At 49.7% G+C, this 27,094-nt stretch overlaps 1 long non-coding RNA gene across 2 annotated transcripts in view; it reads left to right on the top strand.

The window, feature by feature from the left end:
- Positions 1–21,449, top strand: part of LOC139362741 (uncharacterized) — a 42,412-nt gene extending 20,963 nt beyond the window's left edge. The window contains exons 2-3 of one of the 2 annotated variants that reach the window (XR_011621994.1): positions 19,303–19,477; positions 19,644–21,449. This is a non-coding gene — a long non-coding RNA (uncharacterized lncRNA). Of the gene's footprint in view, positions 1–19,297; positions 19,478–19,643 lie in introns of both variants that reach the window. The other variant, XR_011621993.1, reaches the window with a different exon arrangement.
- The last annotated feature ends 5,645 nt before the right edge of the window (positions 21,450–27,094 follow it).

Here is a 27,094-nt window from a genome sequence, read left to right as displayed (position 1 = left end):
CGGATCACTAGGTCAGGAGATCGAGACCATCCTGGCTAACACGGTGAAACCCCGTCTCTACCAAAAAATACAAAAAACTAGCCTGGCGAGGTGGCGGGCGCCTGTGGTCCCAGCTACTCCGGAGGCTGAGGCAGGAGAATGGCGTAAACCCGGGAGGTGGAGCTTGCAGTGAGCTGAGATCCGGCTACTGCACTCCAGCCTGGGCGACAGAGCCAGACTCAGTCTCAAAAAAAAAAAAAAAAAAAAAAAAAAAATTAGCCAGGCGTGGTGGCACATGCCTGTAATTCCAGCTACTCAGGAGGCTGAGGTAGGAGAATCGCTTGAACCCAGGAGGGAGAGATTGCAGTAAGCCGAGATCGCACATTGTACTCTAGCCTAGGCAACAAGAGTGAAACTCTGTCTCAAAAAAAAAAAAGAGAGAGAGACAGAGAGATTTCCCGATGTTGACAATTTTCAAATTCCTGGAAAAAACTTTACTTTGTCGTTATGTTATTATTTGTATTATTCTTCTGCTGAATTGTATTTGTAATATTTTATTTTTGTTCTCATTAATGTTGGTATCTGAGAGTATAGATTGCTCTTCCAAAAAGCTTAGCTGAGATGGGGAGAAAAGAGAGGGCCAGAGCTCTAGAGAGACCCAGGGTGGAGTAAGTGGACATTGCGAGCATATTAACAGGCTTTGGGGATGTAGCCAGGAGGAGGAAGAACTTGGGGATATGAGAGAAGGAGGAGAGCAATGAGGCACCAGGGGAGAGAGATGGCAGCGGGGCCAGTACACCAGTGTCCTGGGGCCGCCAGCAGGAAGAGGACAGAACCATGGCCTGGACTGTTCTGGAATGAAGGAGGACAAGGCGGGTGGCACAGATTAAATCTGCAGAGGACACAAGGACGTCAGAGCAGGGCACAGCTGGAAGCTTTGGTGGGCATCAGGGCTGTGGGAGCAATATTGTCTGCAGGGTTGGTAGAAGAGGACTTGAGGCACTTTATGAACATTGAAAACAGTTGCCAAGAGAAGTGGGGACAACCCAGAGGATTGCCAGGGGGTGCAGAGGCCCCACTGAGGTTAAAAACCATGGCTTTATGTGGCATCAGTTTGCAAGGTTATGCCATTATTCCTTCTAGAGGTGCTGTGGGAGTGGGGCTGATCCGGACTGGGTGTTGATGGATGAGTGTGGAAGGCAGACAACGAGGCCAGGGAGTTGCGCAGGTCCCACGTCAGCCAGGGAACGGCAAGGAGCCGAAGAGGACACACACAGCACACAGGCCTCTCTGCAAGACGCTCTCATAGTTTGTCTTTGCTTTATATTTCTACCTTGAGGCAAAATTTTCCATTTCTGCCCTGTCACAAAACAAACAGGATGCACCATGGCTTAAGCTAGATCACTTATGTAACGGATTCCATGCTCTGCCACGTTCTTGACAGTTACAAAACGTCTGTGCTGCTGGGACATCATGATGGGACAACAGAACGTGTGTGCTAATGTGGGGGGCATTCTGGGACACAGGGCGCCTGAGCCCCTGCTTCCACTTTGGGCAGTTAGGGCATCAACAGGAGCATGGCTCAGGTGATCAGGCAAGCAGGCTGGCCCAGCCAGGGAGTGTCCCCACTAGCCTGATAGTCTGGGAGCAAGGGGACTGGTGGGGACGGGGCTGCAGGGAGTGAGCTTCGGTGTGGGTACCTTAGGGAGCTGCAGACACAGGGCCCAGGAGGCTGGCCCCAGGAACTGGCCTTCATATGGACACGGAGGTCACCCTCAATGATGCCAGGGCATGAAGTCGATGGGGTGTGACCTGAGTGACCTGCTCAAGGGCCCCCTGCTAGTAAATGGTAGGGTGGCACACACCCAGGTCTGGGGCTCCTTAGAGGACAGCAGGTGGCCTTCCTGGTGAGGGTGTGACCTGTGGACACCTGCTGTCCTGTAGGACCTAGAACCTGAGCCCTTGCTCTTCCGCTTCAGGCAGTTAGGGCATCGATGAGAGAGTGGCTCAGGTGGCCTGCAGTGCAGCTCAACCCAGATGCTGCCATCATTCCTCCTTGCCTGTGGCTGGCCTCTGGGTGACTGGGGAAGGTGTCCAACCCTGAATGTGCCCAGGCAGCAGGGGAACACAGTGCAGCCTTCCAGGACCAAGGGACCTGCCCCCATTTCACAGTAACCGAGCCCTCGCCTCCGCTTCTTGGCATGTTCTTCTGGGGCTGACCACCTCCAGATGCCAGAAGGGTACAGTGGCTGTGAGATTTGGCTTCCAAAACACCGGGTTCAAACCCTGACTGCACCATTGCTAGCTGTGCGACCTTGGGCAAGTGGCCATCTCCGAGTTTCAGTTTTCTCATCTGCAAAAAGGGGACAAGACTTAGATTTCCCTTGCCGGTCACTTTCCTGACTAAAGCAGAGTCTGTGTGTCACTGTTGGGTTCTCTGAGAGGGTGAGTGGCACATGGGGGTTTATCTGGGCATGCCCTCAGAATCCACACCTGTGGAGGGGAAGCAGGATTGGGCAGAAGAAGAGGCTAGGCTGCGGCACAGGCCCTGTGAAGGGCCTTCCCCTGACCCCGGGGAAGCTCTGAAGCAGAGGCGGCCCTACAGAGCTCTCTAGAGTCAGCTGCTGAAGTGGTTTGCCCTGGGAAGAAGGTTTGACTTTGGATAAGGTGACTTTCTTTGGTCAAGGACAGTTCCTGAAGAGATATGAGGCCTGTCAGGGTGGCAGCACTCCCAGCAGCTGGGGACTAAGTCCTTCCGTTGTAAAAGGGGATCTGACCTGTGCATCACAAAGCGCCCTAATGCATTCATCAAACTACACTATTATTAGCATGGTTGCACACAGACAAGCAGGAACTTGGCTGGGATGGGATGGCCAATGCATCGGTCATCAGAGCCTCTCCTGGGCTCAGCTCCTGCATGGACTGGCTGATTTGGAGGGGCCATGAACCCCCTAATACCATGTGAAAAATCCTGAATATCTTTTCTGAGGTGAGAGTCCAATTTTTATCAGCTTCCAAAAGGACTCTGTGACCTTAATGTTTAGGAATCATTACTTTAGGGTCACATTTCAAGTAGAGAAGGAGGTTTCCTTTACCTTCCGCTCTACATCCTGCCTCTCCCAGCTAGCCATGTCAGGGAAGCCCCCCTCCAGACCTCTAGAATCCTCTAGAATCCCTTTTCCCTCTGGCCCCTCCTCCAATCCTGTAACCACCACACCAGTCCTAACCTAAGAGTTGTGTGTTGGCATCTGGATCTCAGTTCTGCCCTGCCATTCACAATCTACATGGCTTTGGCAAGTTTCTGAACTTCCATGAACCTTAGTCTCCTTATCTGTGAAATGCAAATGATTATACTGATGTGATAGCTACATCTTGAAGATGGATTATGTGAGATGGTTGAGGGAAGTGCCCTGCACATCATGTAAAGTACAGCAGGTAATTCATAAAAAAAAATTCTTCTCTTTTGGGGGTTCAATCATCCTTTCCCCTTTCCTGTCTGCCTCTCTTAGCACACCTGAGCATAACTGGATAGTGCCTCAAAACCAGGATGGCTCCAGTCCAGCTGCTCCCAGCACAGGCCCTCACAGCTGGGTCTCTTCTATCTCCCCATTTGCAGTCCCCACATAGGAGCTAGAGCCCTCAGCAGGTGGCCTTGTTCCTAGGATCCTGAGAAAACACTTGATTCATAGGAACGGCAAGTTACATCTGATGAATCCTTAAGCATTCCCAAAGGGCATTCCCACCTGGCTCTCATCACATCCCTGTGTGGTGGGCAGGGCAGGGATTACTTCTCTGTTTCCCCAAGGGGGAATGGCATTCCTCCAGGCATATCCAGCTTCATAAACTCACATGGTTTGAGTGGTGATATGGTTTGGCTTTGCGTCCCCACCCAAATCTCATCGTGAATTATAATCCCCAGGTGTTAAGGGAGGAACCTGGTGGGAGGTGATTGGAACATGGGGGCAGTTTACCCCATGCTGTTCTAGTGATAGTGAGTGAGTTCTCACAAGATCTGATGGTTTTATAAGGGGCACTGCCCTCTTCACTCCTCACTCTTCTCTCTCCTGCCGCCATGTGAAGAAGGTCCTTGCTTCCCCTTCCCCTTCTGCCATGATCGTAAGTTTCCTGAGGCCTCCCCAGCCACGTAGAGCTATGAGTCAATTAAATGTCTTTCCTTTCTAAATTACCCAGTCTCAGGTATTTCTTTAGAGCAGTGTGAGAACAGACTAATACAAGTGGTCAAACTAAATTCTCCTTTGGATGTCGTAGTGTAGTGGTTAACAATGAGACACGTGAGCCAGACTTACTGTCTGGGTTCAGATCCCAGCTCTGCTACTTACTAGTTGTAGAACCCTGGATGTTTTACTTTACCTATCTGTACCTCAGTTTCTTCATCCGTAAAAATGGGGAAAATAATGGCTTCTTTGTCATGGGCTGTCCCAGGAACAGAAGTGGTGTCTAGGACAGTGCCTGCTATTGTGTAAGTGTGAGTTCTTGTGTGAATGGTGTATTATTCACACTGCACCTTCTCGGGGTTGGAACCCACCAGCCCTTTCTCGCCACGTTGAAGCATCATTCACCATATTCTGTTTTTTCTCAAAGTGCGTCAGTATTTTCAGTGGGCTTCCAAGGGCTTCATTTGAGCCCTGGGCCCCATACCCGCTTGACTCCTTAAACATCTTGCATTTTCTTCTGTTTTAGTCATTTCCCCCAGCATTGCTTCCTTACCCACAGCAACAGCTCTCCTCAACCATCACCCTTCCCAGCTGCTGTACGTAGCAGATTCCCGGCTTCCATTCCCCTGACCAGGAAGCTTCTAAATAAAACAAAACCCCTTGGGCTCCTTCCTTGCCTTCCCCCTTTCCCCTTACTCAAGCCCCGACTGTGGGCTCTGCAAGGGTTTATTTCCCTGAAGCTGCTGTCTTGTGGTCCCGTGGCTGCTCACGTCCTTCCTCAGAGCCATCTCTCCTTGGCTGGCACCGCCCCTCCTCCCCACCATCCCCTTCTTCTTCCCTCCTCTTCCCCTACCTGGCGTCCATTACACTTTCCTAATCTGACCCCGGATTACCAGCCTGCTCCCAATCTCTAGCTCCTCCTCATCCCCAGGCCCCGTCCAGTCCCCAGCAGGCTGTCCTGGGACCCCCTCTCCTGCCCCCTCCATCCTTAGTGGTCTCTTTGCTGTGCTCTCAGCTCCTCAAATCCTCCCGCCCTAACTCAGACGCTCTGGGAGCTCCAGCCTCGGGCTCTGGCTCTGGGCGGGACTCTTCCCCTGCCGCCTTATTGGGCCCTCAAATTCAAGAAGTCCAAGCACCAGATTAACATTTTCTCCTTGCCCCAAAATTAGCTCCTCCTTCTGGTTTCTTTTTGTGACGGTGGCTCTGTCCTCCCAGGCACTGCAAGGGACATCTGGGCCGTGAGGCCTCCTGCCCGCCCACACGCCCCCACCCCAGACGAGCCCTGCCCCCTCCTGCACATTGCGTTTCTGTTCTTCCTGTTACACATCATTACCTAAAAATAATTATAAAGTTAATTTTTGTTCTCATGGCGAATTCTCATGCTCGTGATAGACAATTTGGAAAACAGAGATAAAGACAAAGAAGACAATAGAAAGTACCCACGATTTCACCAACCAGAGAGACAGAATCACTGTCTGTCTTCCAATTAGGAAGATGGCCTTTCCTCTTTTAAAAAACTTATGCTGAATATTAAAAAATTTTTAATTCTTTCAAATTAAAACCATCTATGCAAAGTGTTTTGTAACCTGATTTTGAAACCTATGTTTCATGAACATTTCCATCTAGTTAGATATTTTACTATACCTATACATTTTATTTTAAAAATGTAAGCAATTTATGCATTGGATAAAAACTTTAAAACATGTCATAGGTAGGAAATGAACTTGTAAGGGAAGATTTGTGCTACCAGAAATCAAGAACTATTTTAATGCTATAGTTAAGACTGTGTCTTAGTATAGGAATAAACAAATACATAAAGAGAAGTGCATATGTGAAAATCTAATTCATGACAAGAATGGGCACTGCAGATTTGTTGGGATAGATTTGGCTATTCAATAAATAGTGTGGGGACAATTGGTTTTCAATATAGAAAATAAAATAAAACTGTGCCCATACATCACATTCTTCACAAAACTCAATTCCGTGTATACTCAATACTCTAACTTAAAAGGCAAAGTTGTATAACTTTTGGAAGATAACAGAGATTATCTTTATGATCTCAGGCAAGGAAGGGTTTCTAAACAAGACACAAAAACATAAGCAATAGAGGAGAGACCTGGTAGATCAGACTACATTAAAATTAAGAACTTCTGTTCATCAAGTGAATCATAAGGAGAGTGAAAAAAGTCAAAGTCACAAATTGGAAGAAAATATCAGTCACATATGAAACCAGCAAAGGCCAAATGCAGCTAGTTATATATAAAGACCTTCTACAAATCAATAAGAAAAAGATAACGAAAAGAGCAATGGACAAAAGACATGAAATTTTGCTCATTGTTCAACATATATTTATTGAAGCCTACTGTATATTGTGCAGTGTTTTTACATCCTGGGGTATATTGATAAATAAGCTAATAAACCTGTCTGTCCTCATGGAGCTTGCTTTCCAGCACGGCAGCACAGACAATAAACAATAGACATAAGAAATAAGTAAAGTGTAAAGTATACTAGAAGGTTAAAGTGCATAGCAAAAACAAAAATAGAGGCATAGAAGCCAGTAGAGAAAGCGAGAGAGAAGGTGGTTTGCAGTATTAAATAAGGGCATCAGCACAGGCCTTGTTGAGAAGGTGAGATGTGTGCAAAGACTGGAAGGAAGGGAGGGAGTGACCCAGGGATATCTGGGAGAACAGCATTCCAGGCAGAGGGAACAGCCAGAGCAAAGGCTTTAACATGCCTGGTGAGTTTGAAGAACAGCAAGAAGGCCAATGTGGTTGCAAAAGAATGATGGAGGGGAAGAATGGAGGAGAGGAGGCTGGGGAGAACATGAGCCAGCACAACATGGTCTTCTAGGCTATTATAAGAATTTCATTGTGACTCAGAGAAAAATAGGAAGCCATTGCTGCAAACATGAGCCTGGCTGGTGATGCATGCCATGTGGAGAGCCTGAGAGAAATGCCCCACCCTTTCATTCTGACTGTAGCTTCCCTCCCAGTGTTTGGTTACTATACTGCTCCCCAGGGTGAGTCCTAAGTCCCAGAATGCTGAAATAATATAGTATAAGTTCTCCAACTTTAGTTCCTTTTTCAAAATCGGATACTCTGGGTTCTTTGTATTTTTACACAAATTTTGTATTTCTGAAATATTTTAGTTTTGTTGAAGTACACTTTATAAACAATAAAATCCACTCACTTTAGGTATACAGTTTGATGAATTTTGGTAATGCATGCTATATGTTTCATTTTTAAAACCACAATCTTGATATAGAGCTGTTCCATTTCACTAAAAAATTTCTTTACACTGACTGGGTGCAGTGGCTCACGCCTATAATCCCAGCACTTTGGGAGGCAAAGGCTGGTGCATCACCTGAGGTCAGGAGTTTGAGATCAGCCTGGACAACATGGGGAAACCCCACTTCTACTAACAATACAAAAATTAGCTGGATGTGGTGGTGGGCACCTGTAATCCCAGCTACTCAGGGGGCTGAGGCAGAAGAATCACGTGAACACAGGAGGCAGAGGTTGCAGTAAGCCAAGATCACGCCATTGCACTCCAGCCTGAGCGAGAAGAGCAAAACTGTCCCCCTCCCAAAAAAAAATCACACCCCTTTGTAGTTAATACCCTCTCCAGATTCCTGGCCTCAAACCACCACTGATCTGCTTCCTGTCACTATGGTTTTACACTTTTAAAAAGCTCACATAAATTGAATCATATAGGATATAGTATTTTATGTCTGGCATCTTTCACTTAGCATGTTTTTGAGATCCCTCCATGATGATGCATCTGTCACTGGAGCTCTAGAAAGTAGAATTTGCTTCCTTAATGTATCAAGTCTGATTGCCTAATATTGTCCTACTTCATGAAAAATGTGAGAATTTACAATGGAACTATTCCACGCTCCCTCATCCTTTGTGCCACTATTGTCATACATGTCACTTCTATATATGTTATATACCCAACAACATGATGTTATTATTTTTAACAGTTTTCTTTGAAATAATTTTTAAAAAGGGCAGGGCATGGTGGCTCACACCTGTAATCCCAGCACTCTGGGAGGTCAAGACAGGTGGATCACATGAGGTCAGGAGTTCAAGACCAGCCTGACCAACATGGTGAAACCCCGTCTCTACTAAAAATACAAAAAAATAGCTGGGTGTGGTAGTGGGTGCCTGTAATCCCAGCTACTTGGGAGGCCAAGGCAGGAGAATTGCTTGAACCCAGGGGGTGGCAGTTGTGGTGAGCCAAGATCGTGCCATTTCACTCCAACCTGGGAGACAGAGCAAGACTCGCTCTCAAAAATAAATAAATAATAATTAAAAAAGAAATAAGACAGTCTTATATTTACCCACATATTTATTTTCCAATGTTCTTTCTTCTTCCTGCAGACCACAGTTTCCATGTAGTAACATATCCATTCAGCTTCAATAACTTCCTTTATCGTTTTTTGCATGCGTATCTGCTGACAATGAATTCTCTTAGCTTTTATTTTATTTGACTTTTTGAAACTGTATTCCCTCATTTTTGAAAAACATTTTCACTGGATATAGAATTCTGTGTTGACAGGGTTTTATTTTCTTTTAGCATGTGAAGAATGTTGTTGCATAGTCTCCTCATCATCATTGTTTCTTATGGGAAGTCAGCTGTCACTTGTAGTTCTTAATGCGTCCTTCTTGCTCTCCCAACACTTCTGGATGTTTTTAAGATTTTTCTCTTGTTTTAGTTTTCAGGAGTTTGATTATGATGTGGCTAGTGTGTTTTTCTTTGTATTGACCCTGGTTGGAGTTCCCTGAGTTTCTTAGATCTGTAGATTCATGTTTTTCACCAAATGTGTGGGAATTTTCAGCCATTTTTTGCTGGAAATATTCTTTTCTGCTCATTCTCTTCTTCCTTTCTTTCTGATTCTCCAATTATATATGTTAGATAACTGTTTTAGTCTATTCACTTGCTGCTGATAAAGACATATCCAAGACTGGGTAATTTATAAAGAAAAAGAGGTTTAATAGACTCACAGTTCCATGTGGCTGGGGAGGCCTCACAATCATGGTGGAAGGTGAAAGTCATGTTTTACATGGCAGCAGGCAAGAGAGAAAATGAGAGCCAAGTAAAAGGGGAAACCCTTACAAAACCATCAGATCTCTTGAGACTTGTTCACTACCATGAGAAAAGTATGGGGAAAACCGCCCCCATGATTCAATTATCTCTCACTGGGTCCCTCCTTCAACATGTAGGAATTATGGGAGCCACAGGAGCCACAATTCAAGATGAGATTTGGGTGGGGACACAGATACTTATATTGTTTCATGGGTCAGTGGGTCTCTGGTAATTTTTTAAAAATTATTTTTTCTGCAGTCTTCAGACTGGATCATTTCTGTTGCTCTGTTTTCAAGGTTACTGTAGGTCCTTTCTTCTGCAGGCTCCAATCTGATATTAAGTTTATCCAGTGAATTTTTAATTTTAGATCTCATAGTGTTCAGTTCTAGAATTTCCATTTGGATCTTTTTTATAGCTTCCAATTTTCTGCTAAAATTTTACATTTGCTACTCGTTATGTATATCTTTTTCTTTTAAATCCCTGACCATATTTATAATAGCTGTTTAAGAGTCTCTATCTACTAATTCTAACATCTCTGTTATTTGGGGGCCTGTTTTTATTAGCTTACAATAAACAATTATGGGTCTATTTTGCTTATCATGGGCCACATTTTCCTGCTTCTTTTCATGTCTAAAGATGTTTTATTATATGTCCAATATTATGGATGATACATTGTAGGGAATCCAGTTTATATTTTCTGTCTTTAAAAGGTATCGAGTTTTGTTCCGGTACACATTAAATTACAGGTGGATCATCTTGACCCTGCCAGACTAGTTTTTGTTTTTGTTTTTTTCTTTGCTATGTGTTTTCTACTCAGTCCCAGAGTATGGCACCTACTGTAGGGCATGGTTGTTACTCCTAAGGTGTGGTTTTTCTGAGATTACTCCTAGATGCTTGAAGTGCTCACTGAGGTCTCACTACTCTTTGCTGGACTAGAACTTTGTCTCTGGGCCCTGCACGAACTGTGGTAACCCTGTTCAGTTCTCAGCTCACAGCAGCCACTCTCTGCTGGGCTTTGTGAAGTCTTTCCCTGTGCATAGCAACCTAGCCCTTAGCCAATCACCCACCAGGAACCCCTGTAGATGCTACAGTTTCCTTCTCACAGTTCAAGAGGCTAGGAGTACCAAATGAAGTTGTCTCTCTGTATGTCCAAATTTCCTCTTAGAAGGACACCAGTCAGATTAGTTAGGGCCCACCCTGACAATCTCATTTTTAACTTAATAACCTCTTTCCAGGCCTTATCTCCAACTATAGTCCCATTCTGAGGGACTTGGGGTCAGAGCTTCAACATACGTATTTTGGGGGGACACAGTTCAGCCCATAACAGGTATACTGGCTTTCAAATTCCAGCCATTTCAGCAGGTCTGCAATCTGATCTCTGCCATCTAGAAAGTTCAATGGGTAGAAATATAAGGCAAATGCAGGCCTCACCTCATGTATTCCTCTTTCTCAACAATTACAGTCCTTCAGTGAAATGCTCTGCTGTGTGGAAAACAAAAACCAACACCAATTCCAGTCCTGTGCTGCCTATGACCCAGTGACTGGAAACAGTTGTTCTGTCTGTTTTGTTGTTCAGGTCTTGAGGGCAAGTCCAGTACTAGTGACTCCAACATGGCCAGCAGCGAAAGCCCAACTGTAGCTTTTTGCCTTCTCTGCCCCAGCTAAGTGGTAAAAATTACTCCCAATGCCAAATGGACTTTCCGCACCGTGAGTTCAGGTTTTCTTTCCCCCATGACACAGTTGTGCTGTGGTGCCCAGCAAATGGCTGGCACTCATTGGCCTCACTTGCCTCAAGTCTCTGCCCCAGTGTGCCTCAGTCTCCCCATCCTACAGACTTTGCATGGGGATTGGGCGAAAAACACCTTCCCCTTCACTTTTCTTATTGCTTTTCCTCCTTTGGGCTTTATTTATTGCCCTAGAAAGAAGAAAGTCAGATTGCTACTGGAGGTAGGTCTGATGGGGAGACAGACAGAGAGACAAAGGCAGGGACAGAAGAAGACAGAGACCTAGAGAGGGAAATCCAAAGGAAAATAGTGAAGCAGGAGGAGAGGTGAGGCAGAAGAGGGTGGGAGAGGCAGCGGGTGGCTGTTCTTCAGGGCTTCATTTGGGCTTGTGCTTTGGGGCCCAAGTCTGGGTACAACCTTTGCAGAGACAGAATTGTGACTTCACATCTATTCCCCTAGGGATGTGCCAGGGTCCAGGGCCCTGGCTGGCTAATAGCAGAGACAACCCGAAGGTGGGTTTGCCTCCTGACTGTGGGTAGAAGGAGGTCAGGAGTAACTTTCCAGGTCCTGTTACATTTTTGTCCAGCAGCTGCCCATGGCTTAGTCTGGAACCACAACCCAGGAAGCTGTGTGGATCGCTGGAGGCCTTCTTGCCAGCCCAGATGAAGTCACTGTGTGGTGGGCAGGGCCTGGAGAGTGAATGCCTCCTCCAGAGCAGGCTGCCTCCTGGACAGAGCTGGAAAATCAGCCCAGATCCTCTGCTCCCCTCTCCCTGTCCCCAGACACTCTTCAGACCAGCTCCTTTGCTGGCATCTGTTTGAGCCAGTTCCCAGCTACCTGGCCATCCCCTTGCCCACAGTTATGAGCCCCCAGAACATCTCTGAGGGTTTCTCCAGGCAGGTCCAACAGCACAGCTTCCTGGGCCACTCCTAGGATCCAACAGCATAGTTTCCAGGGCCACTCTTAGGATGCAATAGCACAGCTCCCTGGGCCACTCCTAGGATGCAATAGCGTAGCTCCCAGGGCCACTCCCAGATGCAACAGCACAACTCCCTGGGCCATCCCTACATTCCAACAGCACAGTTTCTGGGGCCACTCCTAGATGCAATAGCACAGCTCCCAGGGCCACGCCTAGGGTGCAGTGTGTCCACCAGCTGCACCATTCTGTGTTGCCTCTTGCTCCCTACAAGTTCAGGGGATGATGCCTCCAGACCTGGTCTTCACTTGCAGTAAGGAAGAGTTCTTTCTGCACGTGTGAATATTTGACCTCTGAGAACAGTTCTTTCTCCTTGAGGTCAGATCCCCCCAGTGAAGGATGACAGCTTTCAGATTTTGAGGCCCCTCCCTTACCTCACAGTCCAAATTCCCAGATATAGCAAGTTCAGATGGGTGGAGAGGGAGTGGGAGGTTGGATTTCTATTAGCATCAGAAAGAAACCAGGAAACTCTAAAATTATTAATAGAATGGAATTCTATAAACAGCCATATGTCGATTCATACACCATTCAGGGTATACAATAGTTATTTTTATCTAAATTATTTCCTGAACAAGAATAAGATTCAGATGTTAAATTAAACAACTGTTACTCTATTTAGTTTCATTTTATGGCTAATAAAACTATGAAGACAATAAGAACTTACAATAGACCCAGAAAATATTATTACTGAGCTGATAAAAAGAGTATAAATAGTGGCCTACAAATTATTGAGTAAAACTTGAATAAGAAATATTTCTGTTTTGCCGGGCACAGTGGCTCATGCCTGTAATCTCAGCACTTTAGGAGGCCAACGCAAGCAGATCACTTGAGCCCAGGAGTTTGAGACTGGCCTGGAAAACATGGCAAAATCCCATATCTACCAAAAATGTAAAAATTAGCTGGGTGTGGTGGTGTGTGCCTGTAGTCCCAGCTACTCAGGAGGCTGAGATGGGAGGATCACTTGAGCCCAGGGGGTTAAGCCTGCAATGAGCAGAGATCACGCCACTGCACTCCAGCCTGGACAACAGAATGAGACTCTGTTCCCCCATTATGCCCCCCCAAAAAAAAGATTAAAAGAGAAATATTTCTGTTTTAAAATGAACTAAGGATGATAAACACTAAATGGAGAAAATTACCAGGGACAGCTTGTTCTCACGCAGGTGATAAATCAAGAAATATGAAACGAAAATGAAGAAAGACGTAAAAAGTCAGTCACCAGGTGGTAAAGTCACAGTATTATAATGCCTACTGTGTAATAGGAGCTGTAGTATGCAGTAGTAGGTGGGATGCCCATTTGAAGAGACCCCTTCCCAGAGATCTCTGGAAAGAGAAGGTCATTTGAGGTCATAACAATTATAACAGGAATACAGAGACTTTAAAGGGAGATCTCAGTAACTGCTGGCAAAACCCACTGCCACTCCAGAGGGCCCAAGAGCAGTAACAGTCAACCTCTGTAAGTGGCAGCAATGTGGCTCGTAGAACAAGACGCACGTCCAAAATCAGCATTTGTGATGAGGCCTCACGCTTTGGGAGGCTGAGGCAGGCAGATCACTTGAGGTCAGGAGTTTCAGACCCGCCTGACCAACATGGAGAAACCTCATCTCTACTAAAAATACAAAAATTAGCCATGTGTGGTGGCAAGCACCTATAATCCCAGCTACTCAGGAAGCTGAGGCTGGAGAATCACTTGAACCAAGGAGGCAGAGTTGCTGTGAGCCAAGATCGCGTCACTGCACTCCAGCCTGGGCGACAGAGTGAGACTCCTCAAAAAAAAAAAAAAAAAGCAGCAGCAGCAGGAGTGGACGGAAAGCACCCAGATTAGAACTTGGGCCCAGTGCCTCTGCTCTGCCTCTGTCCTCTGATGGAGCTGTTTAAGATCCGTTTTCCACAGACACTGACCAATCTCCCGCCTTCTGTTGACCTGAATCTTAGAATACTTGCAGACTCTGGATCCAGAGATGACCTCCAGTTTCCTGCCGCTAGTCCTTCCATCTTACCTTCCTCCTCCCTCCTCCCTTTGTCCCTCTCTCTCTCCTCCATTCCGTCTTTCCTCCCCTCCTCCTTTCTTTCCATCCTTCTTTGCTTGTTTAATTCCTCCCTTCCTTCTTTCATTCCATCAACACTAACTATGGGTACTGGGCATATAGCAGCTAACAAGATGACACTTCTGTCTTCATGGATTTATAGTCCAGTGGGACAGACATTAAGCAAACAAAACTATCACAGTGGTACATATGTATTTGCAAAAGATTAAGTGCTAGGAAGAAGCACAGGGTGCTATGTAACCGACTCACAGGGTGGACTGAATCTGGGTGCTGGGAAGGTCTCTCAGGGGGAGTGATAATTAAGCTCCCTGTGGCAGGCTGCACGGGAGTTATCCAGGCCGAGTGGGAATGAGAGTGTTCCTGGCAGAGGGGACAGCAAGGGCAAAGGCCCAGAGGCAAGGAGCTGGAAGGAAGCCAGCATGGCCAAAGCACTGGGAGACCGAGAAAGACTGACACAGGAGGAGCCGAGGAGTAGGCAGGTGATCAGGAGCGATTTAATTTTAAGAGCGGCAGGAAATGATTTAAAGGTTTTTTAGGCAGTGGAGGAGCTTAAGCAGATTTGCATTAAAAAATTAGAGCCACTCAGAAGGCTGAAGGAGAAGCAGGAGGATCCTTGAGCCCAGGAGTTGGAGTCCAGGCTGGGCAGCATAGGGAGACCCCACCCCCCGCCCCATCTTTAAAAAAAAAAGAATTTAAAAAGTTACTGTGGATGCAGAGGAGGGCATGGATTAGTGGGGCAAGTGTGGGTTTGGAGTGACCAGGAAGAATGCCACTGTGGCCAATAAGATCGCGAGAGCACGGTGGTCGTCTACAGGGCAGGGCAGTAGCGTGGCAGGAGACACGCAGGTAGACTCAGAAGACGTTTAGGAGTTGGAACCTGAGACTTTTGAGAAACGAGGGGTGAGGAAGCGGAGGTGGCCGCGGTGGCAGGAGCAGCCAGGAGGATGGAGGCTCCCTTCACTGAGGTAGGGACACCCCCTCCTTTGTGTCTGAAACTCTCCTGTTTTACAGTCAAAAGGCGTGAGCGCTGGCCTTTGAGACAGACGCACTGAGCCACCCAAAGTCACCCGGGCAGCGGACACAGTTGGGACTGAACGCAGGGGCTCTACCTGTGCCAGGTGTCCACCCTTCGGTGGCGCTCGGCCGCCTGACCTCAGCTTGGAGTTCCCGGCTCAGAGCAGGGGGTCGAGTCCCTGCGGTCTCTGGAGGCCACGCCCCACCCGGGCCCACCGGGGTGGGCGTGGCTCCGTGGCTCCCCGGGCGCGGCGCCGCCTCCTTCCCAAGCGGGCGGGGCTCCTGCCGGGTCAGCTGCCGCAGGCTGCCCGCTGACCCCCGCCACTTGGCCAAGCTGCAGGTACAGTGCCAGGGGGTGCTCAGCCTGGACCACAGCGGAGGTGTGCAGGACTCAGCGAGGCCCCCAAGCTTGTACGCCTCCTTCCTCCGCCAGCTTCTGTGTCTGCCTCCCTCTGTCCCTATTTTGCCCTTCACAGACCGTCGTCATTATCAAGTCCTACACTTTGAGAGCAGAAAGCGAACCCTTACGTGGTGGGTCTCCGACATCTGTTTATTACGTTGGACCGCATGCTGCATATGATCCAGCCACCTCGCTCTTCTCCTGCGGCTGCCCTTCGTCCTCGTCTCCGGGACCCGTCTCCCTGCCTCCCGGACGACCTGTGCCTTATCCCTTCCTGTCTCTTATATTCTCATACATTTGCTGCCTCCTCTCCTACGTCCGTCCTTCGGGGTCAGCCTCCATCCATTACTTCTCAGCAGCATTGCAAAGCCTCTGTTTTCTCCCCGACCTGCAGCAGCCTCTCCCTCATCCAGTCAATTTCACAGGTTTTTCCCAAAATCTTCAGAGACTGCCCATTGCCTGTAGAGGAAATGCAGGCTCTTCAGCCTGGCACGGACCACCAAGCTTTGCCTGAACATCCTTTCCCACCTTTTATCTCACTTCTCCCCTTCCTGTACCTACAAACCAGCCTCTCTGTGTATGTCTCCTCCTTGAGCCTTGGCTTCTGCCATTCTCTCCTCCTCCTCGTCTCAGAAATTAAAATCCCTCCCATCCTTCCCAATTCAGCTCAAATATGACCTCTTTGGTGAAGGCTCCCTGTCTCCTCCCCTTCACCCCTTTCGGCCTGGAGAGTCTTCTTGCCGGGGCCTTGCAGCACTCGGACCCTCCTCTCGTCCCCATGGCCGCTGATTTTGCCCCATCATTATTTGTGCCCGTGCCATGGGAAGAAGTGGCCCAGGAGAAAGATCAGGCTCCAGGAGAAGCTGATGCGCTTGCTGCAGGATGTTTAGTTGGAAAGGCTCCGGACACCCAGGGAGAAATGTCCACACTTCCCTTCTAATCTGGGAGCTCCTGGAGGACAGGGTCTGTGGTGGGCTTGTCTCTACATCCCCAGCTCCCAGCACAGAGCGAGGCTTGCACAGGCACTCACTGACGTCTGCCAAGCCAGCAACTGAGGAGCAGATGTAGGGCCCAGAGGCACCAGCTGCAGGGATTCAGGGAAAGGGATTAAGGTACCAAGGGAAGTTCCAGGAAGAAGGAAAGATTGATTTATCTCCACTCAGCAGGCAAGGGTTTGGATGGGGAAAGAGAGGAGGAGGCTGGGTGGCGAAGACTTTCTGAGAGAGGAGGGAGGAATTTCTGGAGGAGGGGTGGGAGGTAAGCTGGGACAGTGCAGGATCTGGTGGTCCTGTCGGCACAGAGGGTGCCAGGCAGAAGGGCTAGGGGGACAGGGTAGGACACACATTTGAGCCGGAAGGAGATCCAACCTCACCACCCTGTGCCCTGTGCAATCTCAGATACTGGTCGGGGTCCCTCACCCCTTACCCTCTGCAGGGGAGTGGCCTGAGGAAAGTCCTTTTCAGAACCTGGTCCAAAAGCCTGCGTGGGAAGAAAGCGGGAGAGGGAAGCTGGAGACCTCTGTCCTTGCGCCAGCTCATGTTTTATGCTTGCCAAGTCCCAGGAGGGACACTGGAAAGGTGGGAATCTCAGCCAAGTACACAGCTTATTCCCAGAGGGGTGACAGGCCACAATCGGGAGGTTGGGTTGGTGGGGCTGGTGGCAGGGGGTCCGAGAGGCTTGTGGAGGCAAAACCTGAGGACTGATCTGAAACAGGGGCAGGGGGAGGAATCACAGTTGGCAGACAGGAGCAAGCCTGGGAGGTGTGTGACTGTGTCCACTGTCCTTGAACAGAGGTGATTGCCAAGGGGACAGGCTGGGACTGAAACCAGCTCTGGCTACGGGCCGGCCACACTGGCGGGTCTGGGAGAGGGGTCCCCTTTCTCTCATTTGCACGAAGGCTCTGTTGGGGCTAGTGAGGCCCTGCTTCGGTCCCCTTTTTGCCCTCCCCAACTCCCCTACCCTACCTTGCCCCTCCTACTCCCCTGCCTCCTATTTCAAAGCTCCAAAGCCTGTTTCCCTCTCCCCACTCCCACTTCAGTGAAATGTAGTGAGTTCTGAGGAAAAGCTCGATCTCAGCCATTTTCACCTCCATAGGAGGATGCTTCGTGCTCTGTTTCCTGTTACCTTTGCAAGGAAAGCTTCCTCCCTATTAAGAGGAAGTGGGAGGGAGCAGTTTGGAGGGGTGACAGTTGGGGGTTTCCTATGGCCCCCTTGTCACTTACACTTACCCTCCTACCATGAATGCCCAGACTGGGTCAAGTGTTGGTCAGAAAAGCTCTGGAGGGTTGCTGGTTTGGGAGGAAAGGCTGTGAATTGTTTTCAACAAGCATAGGCTTCTGCAGCAGGAGGACCCACACATGGGCTGGGTTCTGTTAATGATGCAACTGGAAATGTGAACCACTGACTTCTGAGCCAGCCTATGTGGATGGTCCAAGAAGTGGAGGGTGGAGAGAATGAGGCTGATGTTTAGTTGTTCCACACATGTGAGTTTTCTCTGTGTTTGCCAAGCACAGTCTCACCCTTGGGTTCATTTCATCTGTGAGTTTATTCAGTAAATACTTATTAAGCACCTACTATGTGCCAGGCACACTTCTAGGCACAGAAAATGTAGCAACGATGAAGACAGATGGGGTCCTGCTTCATAGCAAAAAATTATAAAATAGAGTGTCTGGTTGTGAAAAGAACTGTGAAGTCTAACCAAGTAGGTGAGGGCATAGAGAATGAGGACACACATGTGTGCACACATATGTATAAAGACATTTATTGTAGGAATTGGCTCACACAAATATGGAGGCTGATGAGTCCCAAGAGCTGCTAGGCTCAAGACCCAGGAAGGGTTGATGTTCAGTTCAAGTCTGAAGGCTGGAAAAAAATAATGTCCCAGCTCAAATGCAGCCAGGCAGACAGAGTTCTCTCTTACTCAACCTTTCTGCTCTGTTCAGGCCTTCAACTGATTGGGTGAGGCCCACCCACATTAGGGAGGGTGTTATGGTTTGGCTCCATGTGCCCACCCAAATCTTATCTCGAATTGTAATCCCCACGTGTCCAGGGAGAGACCTGGTGGGAGGTGATTGGAACATGGGGGTGGCTTACTCCATGCTCTTCTCTGATAGTGAGGGAGTTCTTAGAGATCTGATGGTTTTTTAAGGCAGTTTGCCCTGCTCTTGATCTCTCTCTCTTTCTCTGTTACCTGCTGCCATGTAAGACATGCTTGCTTCCCCTTCCACCGTGATTGTAATTTTCCTGAGACCTCCCTAGCCAGGCGGAACTGTGAGTCAATTAAACCTCCTTTGTTTATAAGTTACCCAATCTCAGGTAGTATCTTTATAGCAGTGTGAAAACAGACTAATACAGAGGGCCATCTGTGTTATGCAGTCTACTGATTCAAATGTTAATCCCATCCAAAAACACCCCCAGAGACACACCCAGAATAATGTTTGACAAAATACCTGGGCACCCTGTGGCCCAGTCAAGTTGACACCTAGAATTCACCATCACAGCTTCTCTGAGAAGGTGTCACTTTGAGAAGTAACCTAGTGAGGAGTGGGGGTGAGCCATGGGGTTGAGCCTTTGGGATCTACAGGAGAAGAGCATTCAAGCAGTGGTGACAGCACGCGCAGAGGCCCTGAGACAGAGGCATCGTTGGCCGTGTGAGACCCAGCAGGGAGGCCAGTGTGTCTGGAGAGGAGTGAACCTGATGGGTGACGGGTGAGGGGGAGGCCTTAAGCAGAGGTGAGACTGGGTCTGACATTGTTTTTATTTATTTTCATTTATTTATTTATTTTAGAGACAGGATCTCACTCTGTCACCCAAGCTGTAGTGCGATGGTATGACCGTGGCTCACAGGTGCGTGCCACCACACCCAGCTAACTTTTTAATTTTATTTTTTTTGCAAGGACAGGGTCTGCTATGTTGTCCAGGCTGGTCTCAAATTCCTTGCCTCAAGCGATCCAACTGCCTCAGCCTCCTGAGTCACTGGGATTACAGGCGCGAAGACATTGTTTTCAAGGGATCACTCTGCTGTGTGGAGACTAGACTGCGAGGAGCAAGCCTGGAAAGGGGAGAGCTGTTTGGAGGTAAGAGATGGTGGCTGGTGGAGAGGGTGAGGAGCAGGTTAGAGTCTTTTCGGAGACATAACAATATTTGCTGACGAAGGAGAGGTAAAGTGACAGGAAGGAGCCAGGGAGGACTCTGAGGTTTTTGCCCTAAAGCTGGAAGTAGGACTTTCATTTCCTGATGTAGGAACAGGCGAGATTCCACAGGGAAAGCACACAGCACTGTGCTTCGAGTTAGCACTGGATACATGGAAGTGCTGGACATGCAGAATCCACGGAGGAGAAGCCTTGGAAGAGGAGGACCCCGGGGATGCCAAGGAGAGAGCGTCCTCGGTAGGGGCAGGACCCTGTGTGGGTGCCGGAGGGACCTGCCATGCTCCCCGCTGCCCTCACCAGCCCTGCCTAGTGGCCCAGGCTCTTTGGCCCGTGTGGCTCAGCTCAAGCCCACCAGGAGGGTGTCCCCGCCCCACCACCACGAATCAATGTTGTCCCTGTGTTGGTTCTGGCCCAGGCTGCAGCAAAGAAGGTGGGGCAGGAGGCAGTCAGAGACTGGAGTTCCAAGAGATTTCATGAGAACCATGCTGGTAGGAGCGGGACCCAGCGATGCCAGGGGCAGCCAGCACAGAAAGCTGGCCGTGGGCAATTCTCCACTCCGTGGGAGACCGCAGTGGCCCCTCAAGGTGTACCTGGCTGCTGCCTCAGAGTCGCTGCCCGGTACAGGGGCTTGGGCTCCAAGATGAGCAGCTAAGAAGGGGAGGCCTACTCCATGGGCAAAAAAGGGTTTTCTCCTCTTACTCCTGAGAGTAACCCAGGCCCACCCATGGGAAGGCAGGTGGACGCCTGTGCCAGCACAGGCACCCTCAGAGTCTCTGTGTCCCCAAGTTCTCCACTGCAGCCTGCTCTGCAGCCACACCCTTCCATCCATGGCTACACACTCACATTCTGGGTCTCTTCCCTGGACCAGATTGCAGAGCAGGGCCCCTGTCTACACTGCCTCCAGCTGGCCCCTGCTGACAAGCCCATGTTGTGTCATGTTGGGAGTCTGGGGAAGGCACGAGGGCCCCTCTCCAGCAGGTCTCGATGGTTCCTCCACACCTTCAGGAAAAGCAAGAGATAAACCATCGCATCCTGAGCTCTGCAGGGAACCGGAGGCGGACACCATCCATTCTGCAAACCTGCAATGTTGGCCCTTCTAGGATCTCCTCGCCCCTTCCAGGGCCGCAGCCTCTAAGGCAGGTAAGACCCAGGCCAGGCTGGCTCAGGGACCTCTGTGTAGCATTGCTGACCTCATGTTATGGAAGCAGGAGGCCACTGTGAGATGCGGGGCTTAGCTGCCATCTTGGAGAAATGGCTCATTTGAGATGGGCAGGAGCAATTTAATCAGGCTAAATTGACCTGGCCCTGGGACCCCTGCCTTCTCCATGACAGCAGCATCTGCTGAAAGCAGACCAGAGCCCACACTTGCAAGTTCAAAGATGTCTGTCCCCAAGGTCTCAACCAGGGATGGCATCTTCTCCTTGGGGCACTTAGCATTTTGGGACTCTGGTAGAGTCCCTTGTGGGAATTGGGTGTGCTGACACTGTGGGATGAAGGAAGCACCAAGGCTGCAGACAGACCCTGGGCCAGACCATCTGAATGAAGTCCAGGCACAGCAGGGGCTCTGAGGAGGCACAGGATGTAGGAGATGAAAGGGGAAAATGAAGGGGAGCCACAGGTTCAAACTGCCTCGTCCCAGGAGTGCGCTACAGCTTGGCCACTTCTGTTTCATAAGAAGGAGGTTGTGACTTTGGGAGGTGGAGGGGGATTACAGCTGGGATTCCTGTTGCCTGCCTCCTGTCTCTGGGGCTCTCAGCTTTCTCTTCTCCCCAGGACTCTTTTCCTCCTCCCCTCCCCTGCTCCCCCGCTGCCCTCTTCCCTGCAGGTCCTGGCTCCGCCTCCCTGACCCGGTCTTCCTGGTGCGAGCTGAGCCCTGGAGGGGCCACAGCCTCCCCTACAGGCCCCCTGCCATGGGGTGGCTGCTGTCTCCTTTGGATCTTTTTGCGGTCTGGGCTTGCTGTTCCTCTCAACAGTAGTCAGGAAGCCCTTACCCCAAAAAGTATCTGCGGGAGGCCTTGTCCACAGGGGAGGCCGCCCCAAGGGCTCCAGGTGAGTCACAGCAAACACAAGAACAGTGAATGGAACTGGGGTCTCCCGGCTCTCTCTTAAAGTTGCTGAGTGACCTTAAGTCCAGCACTGAGCCTCTCTGGGCCTCACTTATGCCACTCTTTTCATCATTTGCCAGTAGGCAATGTCAAGTGAGAGACTCCACAGATAAGAAAAATAAAGGAGAGGCTAAAATTACAGGCCAGGAAAAACCACTTTGGTGGACAAAGGCCGCGCGGCTCTCCCAGCATTCTGTCCTCTGTATACAGACGATCTCCTTCTGAGATCCTTTTGGGGATGACCCCTTCCAAACCATGGACACTTCTGGGTGGGTTGTCACTCAAGAGGTCCTGCCCTCTTCTGCCCACTGGGTAGACACAAGAATTGAAATCTGTGAAGGATACGAGATTGGGAACAAAATAATTGATGCTGATTGATCCCAGCAGCTGTATGGCGAGAAGACGACGAGCTTCCGCTGCCTGCATCACTGACTTGCCTAATGTCTGCCCTGCCCTGGCCTGAATCTTCCACCGTGCCTTTCATTCTGTGAACCACCCCCAAATCCTTCAAATAAAGTCCTTGATTGCTTGTTAGAGTAGATAATATTGCTTGCTGAGGATCGAGAGACATCTAGAGAGAGGAGGTGGAATTGCACACCCTGGGAAAGGAAGATGTGAGTTACCATCCCTGGGGGAGGCCCCACGGGTGTTAGCCCCCAAGGGACAGGGGACTGACAGGGGGCAGAGCTGAGAGCAGGGGTCATATACAAGAGTTGGGTTGGGGGCCTAAGGAAACTTCCCCAAAGGTGAGAGCCATGTTGGGATAAAGGACAGAGGAGGACCTGTATGATATGGAGAGATTTGAAACATAGCTAAGTGGGGTCCTCACCTCTAAAGGGGCCAGGGGCCAGGCGCACCTGTAATCCAAGCACTTTGGGAAGCCGAGGTGGGCAGATCACGTGAGGCCAGGAGTTCAAGACCAGCCTGGCCAACATGGTGAAACCCCTACTCTTACTAAAAATACAAAAAGTAGCTGGGCATGGTGGTGCACGTCTGTAATCGCAGCTACTTGGGAGGCTGAGGCAGGAGAATCACTTGAACCCAGGAGACAGAGGTTGCAATGAGCCGAGATTGCACCACTTCCCTCCAACCTGTGTGAGAGAACAAGGCTCTGTTTAAATAAATAAATAAATGGGGCAGAAAACAGGTTATGCCAATTACAGGTGGTTGTAGATTCCCAGTCCCTCCTCCTCATGCCAGGTAGCTGGGGGATTGACACTGCAGCCATGGTGAGGCCGCAGCAGGTCGGGGATGAACACACAGACATCCATCTCATTGTCCACCACTGACAATGAGATGGATGACCAGGCTCCCTAGTGCTGAGTGCTGAGTGCTGACTGCCATGGTGCTCTCAGGCCAGGAAATGGCCAGGGGCCAGGGATCCTCCTTATCTGGAATCCTCCTACTCGGCCCTGGGGTGGCCACTTGTGCCGAGACAGCCCAAGGTGAGGGGCGTGGCATCAGAACTCCCCAAGGCCTTTAATGCTGCAGAGACACAGCCCTCAAGAAACAAGGCCCCTGGAAATTCCTTCCCTAAGCAGAAGCTGCTGGAGGCCATTTTAAGGCAATATGTGAGTTGGTGTGTCACCTGCACCGAGTTCAGAGGTGCTAAAGGATCCTGAGTGGGGCTTGGGGTTTGCTGTGGAGGTTCAGGAAGAAGGGTGGGGTTTACAGGTCCAGGAACAATTACTGGGTTTGTGAAGCAAACTGAGCCCCCACCAGGTGACAGCCAGATAGCAGTGGGAGAAGGGACGATGGCAATGAGCAAAACGGCAGGGCTGAATGATACCTGTGACCACGGAAGCTCCTGCGGCTGATGCTATCCCGACCCTCCCCATCCCGCCCAGCTGGAAAGCAGCTCTTGCTCTGCCACCTGCTGCCAGCATGCGGGTGGGGATGTGTGTACAGCTCAAGGGTGGCATCGTGTGGTCATAGTTGGGTAGTGCACCTCACAGCTTCCAAAGAGCTTCATTCTGCGGAGGCACTCGGGGAATTGTGAGTCTATGTGTCAGACTCTGTTCTAGGACTGCAAGCTCCTTCCTAACAGAATCAGAGCTTCTGTGAGGAGCAGTCCTGAGGGGTGCAGAGCCTGAGGGGAAAGGGGAGAAGAGAAGGAGAGAGGGAGGGGAGGTGGGAGGGGGAGGGTTGCTAGAGTCCCTTGGTGAGCGTGTCTACAGCCAGGCTGCTCTAGGGCACCTTTCAAAGTGGGTCCACATCCCAGGCGTTTGACGACTTAACCCTTTGCATAAGACTTTCACATTGCAACTCAAATCCCTGCCACCCTAGGGAACCTATTCCCTCCAGAGGGAGAGGGACTCGGGAAAGCCATTATTCCAAAAGGGCTCCTGTTCTCAATGTTAATGGAAAGAACCCAGACTTCAGAATCAATCCGATCTGGATTCAAATCTCAGGTTGTCTTTGCACCAGCTATGTGGCCTCAGGAAAGTCCTTAGCCCTCTCTGTGCTTCAGTGTCCTCATCTGTAAAACAGGGAAAATCATGCCCCTCTGACAGGGCGGTGGGTCCTAGTCAGTGAAATAATGTCGAGACAATGGATGGTCCCTACCACAGAAAGCAAGGCCCCCGACTCTGTGTCCAGGGGTATCAGCTCTGAGGGGCATCTACTTGGCTGCTCATGAGTGGCTGTCTTTCCACAGTTGTGTGGATGCATCTGGCATTTGGCAATCGGTTGTTTGAAATCAACCATGGCATTTTGCCCCCAGCTTTACCCCTCCCAAGCAGGCTCCTCACCTGCCGAGAGCCTGCCGCTGTGTGCCAAAGGCTGAGTGCGTCACAGCGAGGAGCATCTGCCAGACCTGGAGTGAGCAGAGGGAGAAACTGGACTTCAGAATAATCAGAGCTGGATGCTAATCTCAGGTCCCTCTTGCACTAGCTGTGTGGTCTCGGGAGAGATCTTACAGGTGGGAAGGACCTGGGCCTTGTGGGCTGGGAGGCTTAGGGAAGCCAGGGGGAGCCAAGTCCCCTCAGTGCTCTCAAAGAACTGGCAGTGGGGTTGGAACTCCCAGAGCTGGAGCGGCTCAGGCCAGGAAGGGCTGTCCTGACCTGCAGGCCATCATGGCCTTTTGGGGAGGGAGGGAGGAGATGGAGAAGTGGCACAGAAAAATGAAAGGCAGAAATTAAAAGGAAGTGGCGGGGGAAGCGTGGAAGACAAAATGAGAAGTCTCTCCAGGTGGCTGATGTCACCCTCTCTGATTGCTCGAGGTGCCAGCAGGGGCACCTCGGCAACGTGTCCCCTCTCCCAGGAGGCTGAGACCGGGATTTGATCCAAGTTAGGCCACCTGGAGAGAGTGGCCTGAACTAGTCTCCATCCTGCTCTGGGCCTGGGTTTCTGCATTTGTAAAATGAGAGGAATGTGCTGGATCAGATACAATCTCCTCTCCCACCAGGCCCACCCCACACTTGGCAGGAAAGCAAGGACTGGGGCCCCAACAGCTGTCCTTGAGAGTGAGAGCCACTGAGGGCACAGGAAGTAGTTTTGGGGGCGGCAGGTGGGGAAGCAGGCAGGATGGGAACACCAGGCTCTCGGGGGAAGGAACCAGATAAATTACCAGCAAGGAAAACCTATAGGTTTCCCCAAAGCACAATTTGAATAGAAATGTCAAATGCACCTGGAGTTATTACACCCTGTAATCCTAATGACATATAATCCTATACACCAACAGGATAATATCACGAGTGTGTGTGGCAACACTGCCGCATGTTAATCCTGCCTGCCTCCTGGGATGATCTTTCTCGTCCCGGCAGAGCCTACAGAGCCTCCTTTGTTCTTCGCAGAGGTGGCCTCATCGGGCTGGACCTGGGGGAGGTGACCAGGGAAGTGAAAGTCAGAGAACCCAAGGAATGAAGCTGGCATGGCGTTAGTCGGGGGATGGACAGGTGTGGTTTGGTGCTTTCATTTTTTGCCTAATCTGGATGCGTCTTAAGTCCCCTGGAAGTTGCCAACCCCACATCAGCATCTGTGTTCAGGACCCTCTTCTCTCCCCACCTACCCCTGCCCCTAACCCTTTCCTTCTCTCTCATTCTTCCTTTCCTGTATCCTTCCCTTTCTTCCCCAGCGTCTATGCTCTGTTCTGCCAGGAGCACTCTCAGAGATATGGTTCGTTCTCTTGAAGGCGGAAAGTCCCCTGGGATTCGTGTGCACTCATCCTGTCTGGCTGTGCTCCTTAGTTGCAGGCCCTGGAGCCAGGGAATGTGGGAGTGGACTTTTGACTGAGGCAGCAGCTGTGTGGTTAGTGGTCTGTGGTCAGGGGGGCATTCAGGGTAGGGCACAGAACTTCCAGGCCAGTGCACCAGCCCAAAATAGAGTCCTGTTTTGTTTTATCTACCATGTAGCCTGTGCTGGTCCCTGTGACATAAGCCTCTTTTGCCGTGAGACAGGAAATCTCTTTCTAGGCTCCTGGGGAGATGAGATTCTTCAGGTCAAAGATGCAGAATCATTCACACAATCCAGAAATCTCTTCCCAGACTCCATAATCCTATGCTCAGCCCTCCAAGGCAGTGATTCTCAAAGTATGAACCACTTCAAGACCAGCAGCTCAGCACTACCAGGGATCTTATTAGAAATGCAAATTCTGCCGGGTGCGGTGGCTCACACTGGTAATCCCAGCACTTTGGGAGGCCGAGGCGGGCAGATCACTTGAGGTCAGGAGTTCGAAACCAGCCTGGCCAACATGGTGAAATCCTTTCTCTACTAAAAATACAAAAATTAGCTGGGCATGGTGGCGCATATCTTTAGTCCCAGCTACTCAGGAGGTTGAGGCAGGAGAATCGCTTGAACCCAGGATGCAGAGGTTGCAGTGAGCCGAGGTTGCGCCACTTTACTCCAGCCGGGGCCACAGAACGAGCGAGACTCCATTTCAAAAAACAAAACAAAACAAAACAAAATAAAAAACCAGAAATGCAAATTCTTAGGTCCCAGCGCCAAGGGTGGCTGGAGACAGTTTGTATCATCTGAGGAGAACCAATTGCACATGTCTCTTCCCTAACTCTACATTTGGTGGCAATCACACTGGGGGCTTGAAATCAACCACGGTGGGAGTGTTTACACTGTGGAACATTACAAATCAGTGCTCATTTTTCTTTCTGAAAGCCCATTGTTAAACAGTTTCTAGCACACCACCGGACCCTACCCAGACCTACTGAACCAGAGCCCTGAAGGTGGAATCCCGCAATCTGTGTTTTAATAAGCTTTCCATGTGATTCTGATGCACACTCGAGTTTGAAAATCGCTATTCCCATGGGCCAGATCTAGTGGAATCATAAGAAAGAAAGGAATGCGGGAGGTGCCCAAGGAGTAGGATTTTACAAGGAAACTTTGGAAAAGGTAAAGAAAGAAGAGAGAAAGTAAACCAGGCCCTGATGGAGTTGAGACCTGCAGCCCCAGGGAAAGGAAGGAGGAGAGAAAATCTGGTGAGTAG

This window comes from Macaca nemestrina, chromosome 4 (genome assembly GCF_043159975.1).
Source record: "Macaca nemestrina isolate mMacNem1 chromosome 4, mMacNem.hap1, whole genome shotgun sequence".
Classification (NCBI taxonomy): domain Eukaryota; kingdom Metazoa; phylum Chordata; class Mammalia; order Primates; family Cercopithecidae; genus Macaca; species Macaca nemestrina.
Note: the sequence above shows the minus strand (reverse complement) of the source record. Positions and strands in the feature narration are given on the sequence as shown.